This window comes from Mustela nigripes, chromosome 7 (genome assembly GCF_022355385.1).
Source record: "Mustela nigripes isolate SB6536 chromosome 7, MUSNIG.SB6536, whole genome shotgun sequence".
In the NCBI taxonomy this organism is placed as follows: Eukaryota; Metazoa; Chordata; class Mammalia; order Carnivora; family Mustelidae; genus Mustela; species Mustela nigripes.
This window is the reverse complement of record NC_081563.1, coordinates 85,163,508-85,176,263: the sequence shown is the minus strand read 5'-3', so window position 1 is coordinate 85,176,263 and position 12,756 is coordinate 85,163,508. Positions and strand designations below refer to the sequence as shown.

Sequence of the window (12,756 nt, the reverse complement as noted above, 5' to 3'; positions counted from 1 at the left end):
CCCCCGCCCCCGCCCGGGGCCCAGGCCGGCCCCGCCGCCTTCGCCGCCGCCTCCTCCTCCGCCGCCTCCGCCCCCGCCGCCGCCGCCTCCGCCGCGGCCCCCGGCTGCAGCTGCAAGGCCGCTCGGCAGGGCGCGGGGGTCGCCGGCCGGCCTTGGTCAGCAGCAGCAGCAGCAGCAGCAGCAGGAGCAGCGCTCTGGGAAGGGGGGCTCGCTTCTCGGGGCGCGCTCCGTGGCCGCCCCCTTCAGGGGGGGTCGTGGCCGCCCCCCAGACCCGGCGCGTTCCGCTCGCTCCAGCGGGGCTCACCGGGCGGGGCGCGGGCCTGCGCTCCGGGCTCTTTGGCGGGGCGCGCCGGCTCCGGCTCCTCCTGCTGTCCTCAGACGAGTGAGGACTCTGCCCGGGCGCGGGGCTCAGTCCACCTGCTAAGTGAAGATTTCACGGGAGACAACAAAGAAAGCAGCCGTTCCTCTCTTCCTTAACCAAATTATGGATGACCATCCACCGGACTGCTCCTTCCCCTCGCCCGCTCTCTTCTCTCCTCCTCAGGAACACATTTCACTCGGTTTCCTTTCGAGTAGTAAAACTTTTTTTTTTCGTCCTTGAAGGCGTGGTGATGCTGGCTGCTCGCGTGTGCGGAGAGGAGAGGCTGGCTCCTGCTCTCCTCCTCTGGTCCTTTCGTTTCAAGTTTTGTTCTGTCCTAGGAAAACTTCTTGCGATGGTGCATTTCTCTGAAGTTGCTATTGCCGGAGCTCTTGGTTGCCTCTGAAACAAGAGTCCTTTTTCATTCTCCTCGCAACAGTCACAGTCTGATGCGACATCTTTCCTTTTGGGCAGAAATTAGGAAACAAATATAACAAGGAAAAAATTGAACAGGAGAAAAATGAGGTCGAATGGCTCTGTTACCTTGTTGCTGACGGTTGGGGTTGGTGTTTTATTTTTTTCCCAGCAGTTGTCTGGAGGAGGAGGAGGAAGAAGAGTGCATTGGTGGAGGTGGAGGTGTGTGTGTGCATATAGGGGATCCTTGATACACAACCAACTCCAGTGGGCACGTTGCACGGCTCGTAGAGTGCACCGACGGCGCTGGCGCTGGCCGAGCCGAAGCGGAGTTGCAGCGGGAGCTCGCTCTGCGCCCTCGTTCGCGCTCTCTCTCCCTCTCTCACTTTCCCTCTCCCTCCCTCTCTCTCTCTCTCTCTCACTCCCTCTCCCTCTCTCGCCCGCCCGCTCTCGCTGGGATCTGACAGTTCGCTCTCTGTCCCTCCCTCTCAGAGCAGGGACTGTCGAATGTTTACCCTCCGCCGCGAGCGCGCACCCACCACCACACTTTCCCAAATACAAGGAAGTCGAGCACCAGGGCCCCCGCTGATTGGCTACCCGCTGGGTGATTGGCAGGCCCAGAATGACTGGCTCAGGACGCGCGGCCCCCCTTCCGGCCGTTCCGATTGGTTGCTTTTTAATTTAGGCAGAGCGTCGTAGAAGCTGGAAATCTGTCGTCCCCCCCCCCCCCCCCCCCCGCCCAGCCTCCCTCCCCCTGGCCACTTTCTCCTCTCCGCCCCTCCCCCTCCACCCCCTCCGCCACATCTTAACTCTTAGTGTCCGGCCAAGAGGTTGGCGTACTCTCCGCGGCTCAGGGCGTTCGCTACCAGTCTGGGAAGGGGGATGAAAGGGGAGAGAAAAGGGAGGGAGGGATGGGAGAAAGGAGGTGGCGGGGGTGTGTGTGTGTGGGGAGTTAGAATCAGAAGGAAAATGAAGAGGGGAAAAAAATCATGAAAAATAGCAACCTACCCACTTCACCTAGTACTGCGTTGTGTTGCCGCCCTCCCCGCCCCCACCCCCATCCCAGAGATTTGTAAAGCGCGCGGCATGGATGCACCATTCACGCTAATACCTATAGGCAGATGTATCCCCAGTGGTTTCAAAGTTTCCTTTTTCCTTCACCAGCCGGCCCCCATCTCTGTCTCGGCGGGGGTGGAAAGGGAGAGCTCGCATCGCCAAGGGCTCGGGTCGTGGCCACGCTCCTTGGAAATCCGCCACCGCAACTTTCCGCAGTCGCTTTGCGCTGGCGGCGTCCCCCTTTGTTTAAGTTCTCGGATGCCATCATCTGGGAAACCTGCAGCCCAGGACCAGCGCGGTGCCCGCGCGTGCGAGACGGACCGCTCGCTGCCGCGGCTTGCTCTCTCCCCCACCCCCTCTCTGCCTCTGCGCTCTCCCTCCCTTCTTCCCTCCCCCCTCCTCTGGGATTCAAGCAAGTAGCGAGCGTGTCCTTGTGTGTTTGGAGGGTGCCGGTCAGCAGAGCCCTGCGATGTATTTGAAAAGCAATCAGCTCGACCTTTCCCCATAGATCCATCGTAAGTGTATTCCACCCCAAAGGCTCCGGGGATTCCCAGTGCAGCGGGAGCCGGCCTAAAGAACCAGGATCCACTAGCCGCGCCCTCCACCGCTTACATTGTGCTTGTGTGTGCATATGTATATGTATGTATGTATATATATGTGTGTGTGTATGTATATATATATATGTGTGTGTGTGTGTGTGTGTGTATGTATTTTCCCCTCTATGGTTATTAGTGGTGTTTTGCTTGCTCGCTATTCTTAGACACAGTGGTGCTTTTTCTTTCTTTTCTGTTTCGGATGGGTTTGCGTAGTGAATGGGCTGGCGGCGACAAACGCTTTCTCAGCCCCAGCCTGGCTGAAAGAGTTAAGGGGGACGGGAGGGGGCGCGCGCAGGGTAGGCGGGAGAAGCGGGGGTGGGGGGACGCGGCCAAGCGGAAACGCTGCACAGAGGAACCTCAGCGAACCAAGAAAAAAGAGAAAGTGGCAACGAAAACAAGGGCAAATTGAACCCTCCTCGGGGATTTCCAATGAACTAACCCAACTCGGACATTCAATAAATACATCGTTTCTAATGAGTGTGCGCGGGCGTGCATCCCGCACCCCTGGCTGCGGGTGCGCCATCCCTGCGCCCGCCGCCCCCAGCCAGCTCCTCCAGCCGGCAGTCCTGAGCTCCAGCGGCGGCCCTTGGGGTAGTCGCGGAGCCGCCGGTGTGCTCCGATTAATCTGTGAACTGGGCTGCCCTCTCCCGAGGAATCATTCCTCTGGCTGAATGCAGTTAGGTGTACTCAGTTAAAGCCAGAGCTCTCCAGCCCAGCCGCAAGCTACGCCTTTGCATGATCTCGAGATTAACTGTAGACGCGTAGGATTTAAGATCTCCTCCAGCTCCTGCTTGCCGGGTGAGAGATACCGTCGTAGGTAGGTTTTTAGCAAAGCCATTATTGCTAAGGTACAGCTCTGAAAGGCAGCGGTAACCAAACCCCAAACAGAACGGATTTTTCCCCCTTTTACGTCCCCCTAAGATTCCTTAAAAAAAAATATTTATGTATGTGTATATGTATATATAAAAGACGGAACACAGATTTCATTGAATAAATCTGAGATCTCCAGGTGCAGACGTTTGAATAGTCGGTGCCAGCACCCCGTGTTTTCCTTTCCTGCCGATTTTGCTTGGATCCGGCTCAAAAACCGAGAGAGTCTCGTGGTTTTGTTTACACTGAATGGGGAGGATAGGAACAGAGCCATGGGGCCGCCTTTCATTAATATACAGTGAGGATTTTGTCTAAATTACTGCTATGAATTTCACAGTACACGCTTTCAAAAGCAGTCTCAGGTGGCCTGATGAAACGTGATAGCGCCTCTGCAAACAGATCCACTTTCTTTCTTTTCAAGGAGGGTGTGTGTGCATATGGGAAGCCCCCCAAAACGCTGTGCTCCTCGATAACAGAAATACACTTCTGTTCCGAGGTCTGTCCCCTTCGTCCTCCCCCGCTTTCTGCGCGTACTTAGTTTTCGAGTCGCTCCCCAGCCTCCCCCCCCCACCCAGCCCCACCCCATCCGCCCCCTCCCTTTGCCGAGTGTGATTGTTTTGTCTGGAAAAAAAAAATCCAAAGTATATAACAAGGGGAGAACAGTTAGTGCTGATTTTCATTTGCATACATTTTCATATATTTTGGTGAAAATAATAGACTGGTGGAGAGCTGGGTTTAGAAGAGTCAGTGTAAAGGGAAGACTAAGGATGCATCGGTTCTGGGGAGTTGAGAATATGCCTCCCCCCCCCCCCAGGCACCTTTAAAAAATAATAAAACATCTTCTTTTATTTTAAAATCTAATCCTGGAAGTTTGTTCGGTAAGTCCTTTTCATTTTCTTTACCTGCTTTCTCTCTTTCTCCCCCCTTTTCCGGTTTGTTTATGCTCTTGTAGGTTTGGGAGCTTATTTTCATGGCTTGGGACAAGAGAGGGTTCACGGAGCAACTGTTTTGAAGGAAGGAAGGGAAAGTGTGCTGGGGGAGAGTAAAAACACTCAACCCTGCTAAAATATTACATAAAAAGATGGACTCATTCCAAAGCTCCCCTGTAGTGAGGCATTTCACTTTTTGAGGGGTGGGGGAGGAGAGTGCTATTAATTTTAATTGTTGGTTGTGAGGGAGAGCCCTAGAAAAAATCATTATATAGCACGCAGTATTATACATATTTCTTGTTTTGCCCCCCCCCCCCCCAGAGAATCAGGAACAGAGGGGAAGTTACCCCCTTTCTGTAGCCAGGGCTGATGTGGTGACCCTTGTGTGCTTGTCTGGGATTGTGGTGGGGGGATTCCTGCTGGGAGCAGGGGGATGGGGGGGGGCTTGGCAAAGGGAGGGCAGAGAGCCACAGTGGAAGGAAGCAGGGGAGGAAGAGGAGGCAGGAAGTCAGTGCACCCCTGGTTAATGGCGAGTCTGGGGAGCAGTCTCAGTTGCTGCCTCCCAGCTCGGTAGTGAAAGTCCATCAGAAAAGGGTGATCAATCAAAACTAACCAGGACATCCTCCACTTTATTCCCAAAGGAAGCGGGAGCTTTATTATAAAAAACCAGATTTTACTTTGTTTTCCATTTTGACAGCCGTCTTTGGCCCTCCACCCTTGCCACTGTCCCTGGGTTTTGTAAAAATCGAGGGGGAAGTTACTTGCGAGGTGCAGTTAATTAGATAAATATGGCTGGAGGAAAGAGCTAGGCCAAGGCCAAGCCTGTGTGGGCACCTTACCTTGGTGAAATAGGCTGGAGAGGATTGTAAAAGCTTCTTGGTTTTGTTCTTTTTTAAAGAAAGCCGAGTCTGATGTGATGAGGGGGTAGGTTCAAATGGCTGGAATTTTATTGCACGCTTGCTTCCAGAACACCTTACAATTCAAAATTTGTAATTTCTTTGGAAACAGTTGATGCCAAATCAGTGAAATGGTTTGTAAGGAGGGAGGAAGCAGTTTCAGTTGGGGAGGGGGTGGTAAGAATCACCAGTTTTCCACTCCTTGTTTACGTGCTTGGCAGCGTTGCTTTTGACTGGGGTTAACTCTCTGTGCTCCATTGGACCAGATGCCATATAGAGCTGCTCCCTGAAGATCATTTGTTTCCTTGATGGGGAACATTTCTGAGCAGAGCATATTGGTTGCCATAGAGAAAGAAATAAAAGGAAGAACACTAGTCACATTAAGCTATATATTTGTGCACTGGGCTTTAGATAAAAGGACCTCGGTTCAGCCAAAGAGAAGAAGCCAAACTAGAGATTTCTAGCGCCACTAAAACTAGCTTTATTTTGTTTTGGACTTTTACAGTTGAAACATATAAGCTAATTTTATTGGTTGTTGTTAATTTTATATGACACGGTTTACTGAACAAAATAAACTTTGGAAGTGCTCGGGAGTCGCACTGTTGACTTGTCAGCAGGGGGCGCACTGACTCGCCTTAGCAGGTTCTGAGTAAAATGTAGCTGTTTCAAAAGCAAATCTGCTCCTCCAAACTTGCCAAAGGAACAAACACCCCTACCTCTCTATGCATATTCACAATGAGGAGTGGATTCATTACATAACACAGGGTTTTAAATGTGAGGACCGTGACCTCTCTGTCTCCCACCCATCCCTGTCCGTGAAATGGCCCTGAAGGAAATACAGTTAAAAAAAAAAAAAAAAAAACCAAACAAAACCAAACAACAAAAAAAACCACAGAGAAACAAAAAAAGCATTTGTCCATTTCTCTCAGTGAAGTGTATGTAGGATTGGGAAACAGAATTGGGCTATGGAAGCAAAAACATTTAAAAAATTATCAAGAGCACAGAATAAGTTACTTAAGAAGCTACATTTCAGGTTCTATTTTTGGGGAAGCAGTCAAGAGAGCAAAATTGCATTCTAAGGTATTATCTGTTAAATACTAAATGTTCTTCAACTTGATACATGCTTTGACTTCTAAATAGAACTCAGGCTCTTGGAGATTTAGTCAAGGCTTCCAGTATCCCTTTTACTCCATTTGATACTTAATGGTTACTTCAATTCTGGCTACTTCCTATAGCTGTAGAAGATTTGGGGTTTACCCTGGAAAGCCTTGTTAGGGAAAAGAAAATACAAAATAGCCGTCGGTGAGAGGAAACTGTGGGCTTGAAACTTTTGGGGACAATATTACTTAACACAGTTGAAGAAAAGTTTTAATAGAGCACAAGCTTCCTGCCTCAGGGATTTTTAGGTACGGCCAATGAAGACTGAACTTTATTGAGCAAAGGATGAAAAAAAAAATGTGCGGAAAACTTCCTAAAATAGTGAAGGGCAAATCCTGACCAGTTCTGAGGAATTAGTCTGTTTGTCACTAACAATTTTCCCAAGGAGATTTAGAGACTATGACTAAGGAAGGGAAGCCATGAGTGACTGGAAGTGAGAAGCTGGCTTCCACGGTTCAGTGGTTCAACGCACCTGTGAATGTGTCACAGAGCCTGTTAGGAAGGGGGCACGTTTTGTGAAAGCTCTAATGTCCCTCTGGAAGAAGGGAAAAGACACTTTATTCTTTCAAACTCAACTCCAAATCAACCTGGTTCCAGCCAGGAGAAGTTTTTCTTTGAAACTGACTTGAAAAAGTCAAGGTTTGGATTTATAAATGGCATTCAATTTCAGGAGAGTTGAGAGATTATGAGACTCCTGTGAGCAAAGCAGATAGTCTGAGCAACATTTTAATTCCACGATTTTCGAACGGGAGCTCTCACATTTAGTCAGGAGATGTACTGTCAGGTTTGTGCTAATAAAACAAGGTGGAAATTTAAAGAAACTGTGTAATCTGAGTCCAAACATTGCTTTTTCTTCAGCTCTCCGGACTTTTTCAGACAAAGAACTTCTGGGGAAGATTCACGTGAACTGGACAAATGCCTCTAAGCTCCAGTTTACTTTGTGTGTCCAGGGTCGCTAAACACATTTAAAAATTATTAAGGAGAAAGGAAACTTTTTCTATTTAGCAAGACAGTTTGGGAGAAAAAAAGCAATAATTGTACATATTTAGAGAGTGAATTTTTTTGGTTCTATGAGATCTGTGATTATAACTATGTTGGCTGCTACTTTCCTTTCTTGCAAAGGTACTTAAAGACACACACACACACATACACACATACCACACCAATGAAAAATGCTCGCTCCTTATGATATCTATAGTCTCAGATTACCTAAAGTAAAGGAAACAGAAAATAATAATTCTGGGTAAAGCAACAAGTTAATTTGAGAACTGACATATTATAGAAATCGTGTTAGGATTCTATAATGATTTGGAGGTGGCAATGATCAAGCTGGGTATGAATTAAGATCCCAAGTGCTGGGCAAAACTACAGGCTTTTAATCGTTGGGGATGGTGAAATTGCTTTTGCCAAAGGAGAGAATGAAGAACATTACCTGGGTCAAACGTACAAAACACAAAATGGGTATTTACTCTTTTGCTTCCATTTGAGGATAGTAAGGTGCTCTGATATTTGTAGAAGCACATTCGCAATTATCATTTACAAATTAAAATGTTAAACATATTCATAACCCATACTGTGTGTCATATACAAAGGAAGGGGCTCTTGGACAGCAGCTTTTGGGTGGAAATGAGTATTTGTCATCTTGGCAGTGGATGAGTTGTTTCTTGGTCTTGCTAAGTTTTTATTTATTTATTTATTTTTGAAGCCTGCGGATAGCCCCCTCCTTCCCAGCCCAGTTCTTTGTATCACTTTTATCTGATGATCTGTAGGAAGGGAGCAAACACTTAGTTTTTTTTTTTTTTCCCCTTTTAAGATGGGTTTGGAGGAGCAATTGTAAATTCAGACACTAGAAATTCTCACCCTAAATAGTAAGAAGCTTTACTTCTGATGCTTGTAGGACTGCTTTAAACTACAGGCCATTTCAGACTGTGGAATCTAAATGAAAAAGGCATGTTAAGTTGGTTATCGAGTGCAAGCTTTTAAAACAACCCATTTCCAAGTGTTTGCCCGCTCTAGCTGCATGTATGCACCTGGCAAGTCTAGTAATGAAAACTACCAATCGCTAGGGCAGCCATAGCTGACATAACGTGGTGATGGACTATTCTTGCCTGCCCCTCTCACCTCCCTGCTTCCCTATTCCCCCCCCCCCCCAACACAATGGTCTTCTTCGAATTTAAATTCACAGAGCTAGGTAACATAGAACCCAGCTGATTGACCAGGGTGATGATGGTGATTTATTAACCAAAACATGTGGGTATATCCTAGGTAGGAAAATATTCCAAGGTCAGATTGGTGTGTGTGTGTGTGTCTGTGTGTGTGCGCGCGCGCGCACGCGCACGTGCACACAAACGCGTATGAATTTTTGTGTCTGTTTTTTTAAAAACAAAACCTAGAAATATTAACTCAGTCTTGCCAGAGGGGTGGCTGGATTTTCGGAGCTTGTGGTTCTAACAGAACTGAATCCTCCTCTCCTTTGGAAACACTCTATCCAGACCGTTCCTGTACATTATACAGTATCTCTTTTCTGGCTTGGAACTGAGTAGTTTTGTGATGGATTAGAATCATCGTGGCACATCAGAAAACAACTCTTGCACTTTGGTGTCTCTGTTTTTTATTATTAGATCTTTTGGCATTTGCACTCAGCTATTGTCTGAGGAGCTGAGCGCAGCTTACCAGACTGAAGGCTGCTCTTTTGGACATTTTCCCCAATGTGGGAAAATGTGGCGTCTCTTGGGTGAATGTGGAAGTTCCCATTTATGTCAGGCTACCTCTTTAGGCCCACCCTAGACCCCTCAGCCACAGGGAGTCTTCAAGAAAGTGCGGTTATTTTTGTTCACCTTTAAAATACATTCCCAACTTTAAAATACATTACCAATGTTTATTGATATTTGATACTTCAACTACTACATGGTTTGCAGCAATATAATTTCAGCCCTATATTTGGAAAAGAGACTTCGGTAGTAGAACTAAGTGACTTTGCTCTCTGCAGTTTCATGTACTGGGGTTTGTCCCTAGTTAAAAGTTAGGTATCCCCTACTTCTTTGAAGGCCCTCCTCCTCTCAAATTTTCTGCAGGGAGCCTGATTACTCAATAAAGCCCAAGGGAAGGATCCAGTCTTACAGTGATGCTTGAGAGAGGTCAAATCTTAATTTAGTATTATATCTGGGTGCAAAAATCCCCATAAGTCATGGCATGTATTGTCCAAAATGGCCTAGGCTCTTCCCTTTATTTTTTGTTCACGACTCAAAAACAAGTAAAATTTGACTTGGACAAACACATTATTGAAGTATCATAAGTTCGAAAACACTACGATTTTCTTGCAGGGGTCTGATAGGCGATTCTTTGCCAGGGCTTTAAAGTCCGATTGGAACTTTCCCTAGAAACTAGGTTTGTCTTGAGGGACACCAGCGTTCCAGGGCTGCATTGCCTAGCGGAGCACTCCATTTGTGGCTGTCGGAAGTAACTTCTCCCGAATAGGTGGTGACTTGTGGGGGTCTCAGGGCCAAGCTCTTCTTCCTTGTACTGCATTTTATTTTTTTTTAGATTACAGTTTGTGTAATAAAATTAAGAGGATCCCATTATTCCCTTTCTCTCTAAACACTGCCTTTAAAGGTCTTTCAAACTATCGTTTGAACGCCCACAGCGGTGTTCAGAAGTTAAATTAGCATTGCTTTTCTATGGAAAAGAAAAATGTAAAGAGATTTAAAAGAAAAAATAAAAAGGCCAAAGGAGAAGGATAAAAGGTAAAAGGAGTAAGGTGGAGAAAAAAGGAGGGCGATTGGGGACCGAAAGGGACAAGAGAGAGGAAGACTGGGGTGCGGGACAGCGAAGAGGTGAAGGCTGAGTCACCGTAACAGGTCACTGGGTACACAGGAGCAAGAGGGAACAGTCCAGGAAAAACAGGGTGCAAATCGCTCCCCACCTCCCAAGGCCTCCTTCCCGCTCCGCCGCTGGAGCGCAGACTTGGAGCTCGGCGCCGCCCGCCCGCCTTTGTCACCGGCTCGGTGCGCGGCCGCGGGCTCCCGCGGTGGGCTTTGTTCTGGCGGAGCAGGGCAGGACCCCTTCGCACCGCCGCATCCCCGCCCTCCCCGAACTGGGGACAGTGGGGGTGGGGACGGGGCATAAGGGAAGGGGACCCGAGGAGCAGCAGCGGGCGCCTCCGAGCCTGGGATTTCTTTCCTTCGCTCCTTTCCGTAATTGAGCTGTTGTTCTCCCTTCGGGAGGGGGCTAGTGATGCGCGGGAGGAGGGAGAGAGGGAAAGGGGGCGCCCGTTCTCACCCCGAAGCAAGGGCAAGGTGCAGCTCTCCGTGCCTCCGTCCGCATATTTGTAGGGTATGCATTTATGCAGGATGGATGGAGACATGCATGTATGCATGAGGAGAACCGTTGAATTTAGTCCCACGTTCTAGGTTTCTAGCCGAGGTTTTGGCAACTGCAGGGCACCTCAGGTCGGTACTGGTTATCTCCTAAGATCTGCTCTCGAGATGTTTTGGGGCCGCGGGTGGGCGCTGTGGACGCTCCCTGGGTCCGGGGACTGTTCACCAAGAGCGCACAGAACCCTGTGGCGGAGGCCTGTGGCGGGGGACAAAGAGGCAGACACTGGGAGCAATCAGAGGGCAGGCGCGCACATGCACCCACGCGCGCACCCCACTTAGAGTCCCTCCCCATGAGCCCCCGCGCCTGGATGCCCAGGGCTCTGTCTCTGGAAAGTTCGCTGCTTGCAGAGCTAGCTCCCTTCTCTCACCGTTGCATTTAGAAAACGGCGTTTGAACGTGTGTCACCCTCTCCCCAGCCACCCCCAAAGGTGTGGGCAGATTGCAAGAGTTACTGCTGTTATTGTTTGTCAAACAGGCCCCTTCTCTTGGGAGAGGGGCGAGGGGCATGTGGCGGATCCCGGGCCAGGATTACATTAATCAAAGTATTATTTCCCCAGAGAAGTCGAGCACAAATGAGAGTAAATCCTAATAAAATTGGATCGCAGAGAACTGGTACGCTTTAAGTAATCTGTACTGCCAGATAAAAATCTCACATTTATAAGATGTGGGTCTTTAAAAAAAAATTCGCACACCTCTGGCCATGGCTTGGCTGCTTGGTCCCGATCAGGACGTGGGACAATTACTATCCAAAGCTCAGCTGAACTTCTGGAATGAGAAAGGGACGTGGACACCCTAGAGTTCGAGGTTTCACAAAGTCAGGTTTACTCCAAAGGCACTTTTGACCCTGGGCGCCCCTGTGGGGTGTGTGAAGAGTCCCTGAGACAGATCAAGCTCCCCCTCCGTGCCTGTGAGGACTTGAACTCTATACTTTTGGAGCATGGCCCCTGCTCTCCTCCTCCAACGATGCTGCAGGGTGGGCTAGTCCCTGGGGATGGGGGCGCAGAACCCCGCCGAGCGGAAAGGCAGACGCGGCCGCCGATTCCGGGTCTCCCCGTTCCCCCAGCCCAGGACCGGCCGCATCCACGCTTGGCCAGGGAAGGGGCGTGCATTTGAGGGTGACTGCTGGGGAAGCCGAAGGTGCAGCTCGCCGGCCGGACTTCTGGTACTTTCGGGTCGTCCCAGCCAGAAAGCAAGGCTCGAACTTTACCCGCCGTCGTTCCCCGAGGGGTAGGAAACTTTGCGACGCTTTGCGCGGCTGTGCGGAGGAGAGAAAAGAAAGCCGCCCTTCTCCCCCCCCAACTCCAGAGCCAGGACCGAGTCAAGCCAAGCCAACCAGCCAGGTGGCAAACACCCCCTGCCAGCTCGCGGCCTCCTGCAGCCGCGGAGACAGACGAGCGGGCTGCGACGCCCCGCGGCCTCTCGTTGATGACCGGCGTGCAGTCACTGAGTCTGGTGCGGCGGGTGAGCCCCAGCCTCAGAACTCCGCCAGACCCTTACCGCGCGGCGCGGGGGAAACCCGCTTCGGTCCCGGTCCTCCGCCCGGCACCTCCTCCGCGCAGGGAGGCTGGCTGCGGGGCCTCTCCCCCGCCCCCCGCGCCCGCGCCCCCGCCCACGCCTCAGCGGGGCGCCAACTCGCGGCGCCCCCTGCAGGCCAGCGCCGGGAGGAGCCAGCGCGCCGCTCGCACGGGCTCCCGGGCCGCGTGGGCTTCCCGTGCTACCCACGGCCACGCCCCGCCCCCTCCCCCGGCGCACGCGGCGCCACCGCCTCCTTCGAACGCCAGCTCCCCGCTGCGGGACGGGAGGAGGGAGCGAGGGCATGCAGGGAGGCGCGGGGAAGGAGGCGGCGGCGACATCCCCTCCACGGCCTGCTCCCGCCCCCTCTCCGGTCCGCGCCGGGCGGCCCCTGCTCGTGCGGTCGGTCGCGCGCCTTGTCTCAGGCCTGCTGGCTCCGGAGACCCGAGAGCCGCGCGGTGCGCTCGCGGGGGGCAGTGCCGGACCGGGCCGCCTCACCTCCGGCGAGCGCACCTCGGAGGGGCTGCCTCCTCAGCAGTCCGGCGAGCGGAGCTGCTTGTAGCGGTGTGCGTGTGCGAGGGTGTGCGTGTG

At 51.0% G+C, this 12,756-nt stretch overlaps 1 long non-coding RNA gene across 3 annotated transcripts in view; it reads left to right on the top strand.

Moving 5' to 3' along the window:
* Nucleotides 1–3,968: 3,968 nt before the first annotated feature.
* Nucleotides 3,969–12,756, top strand: part of LOC132022611 (uncharacterized) — a 109,444-nt gene continuing 100,656 nt past the window's right edge. For all 3 annotated transcript variants that reach the window (XR_009405646.1, XR_009405645.1, XR_009405644.1), the window contains exon 1: nucleotides 3,969–4,172. This is a non-coding gene — a long non-coding RNA (uncharacterized LOC132022611). The remainder of the gene's footprint in view (nucleotides 4,173–12,756) is intronic.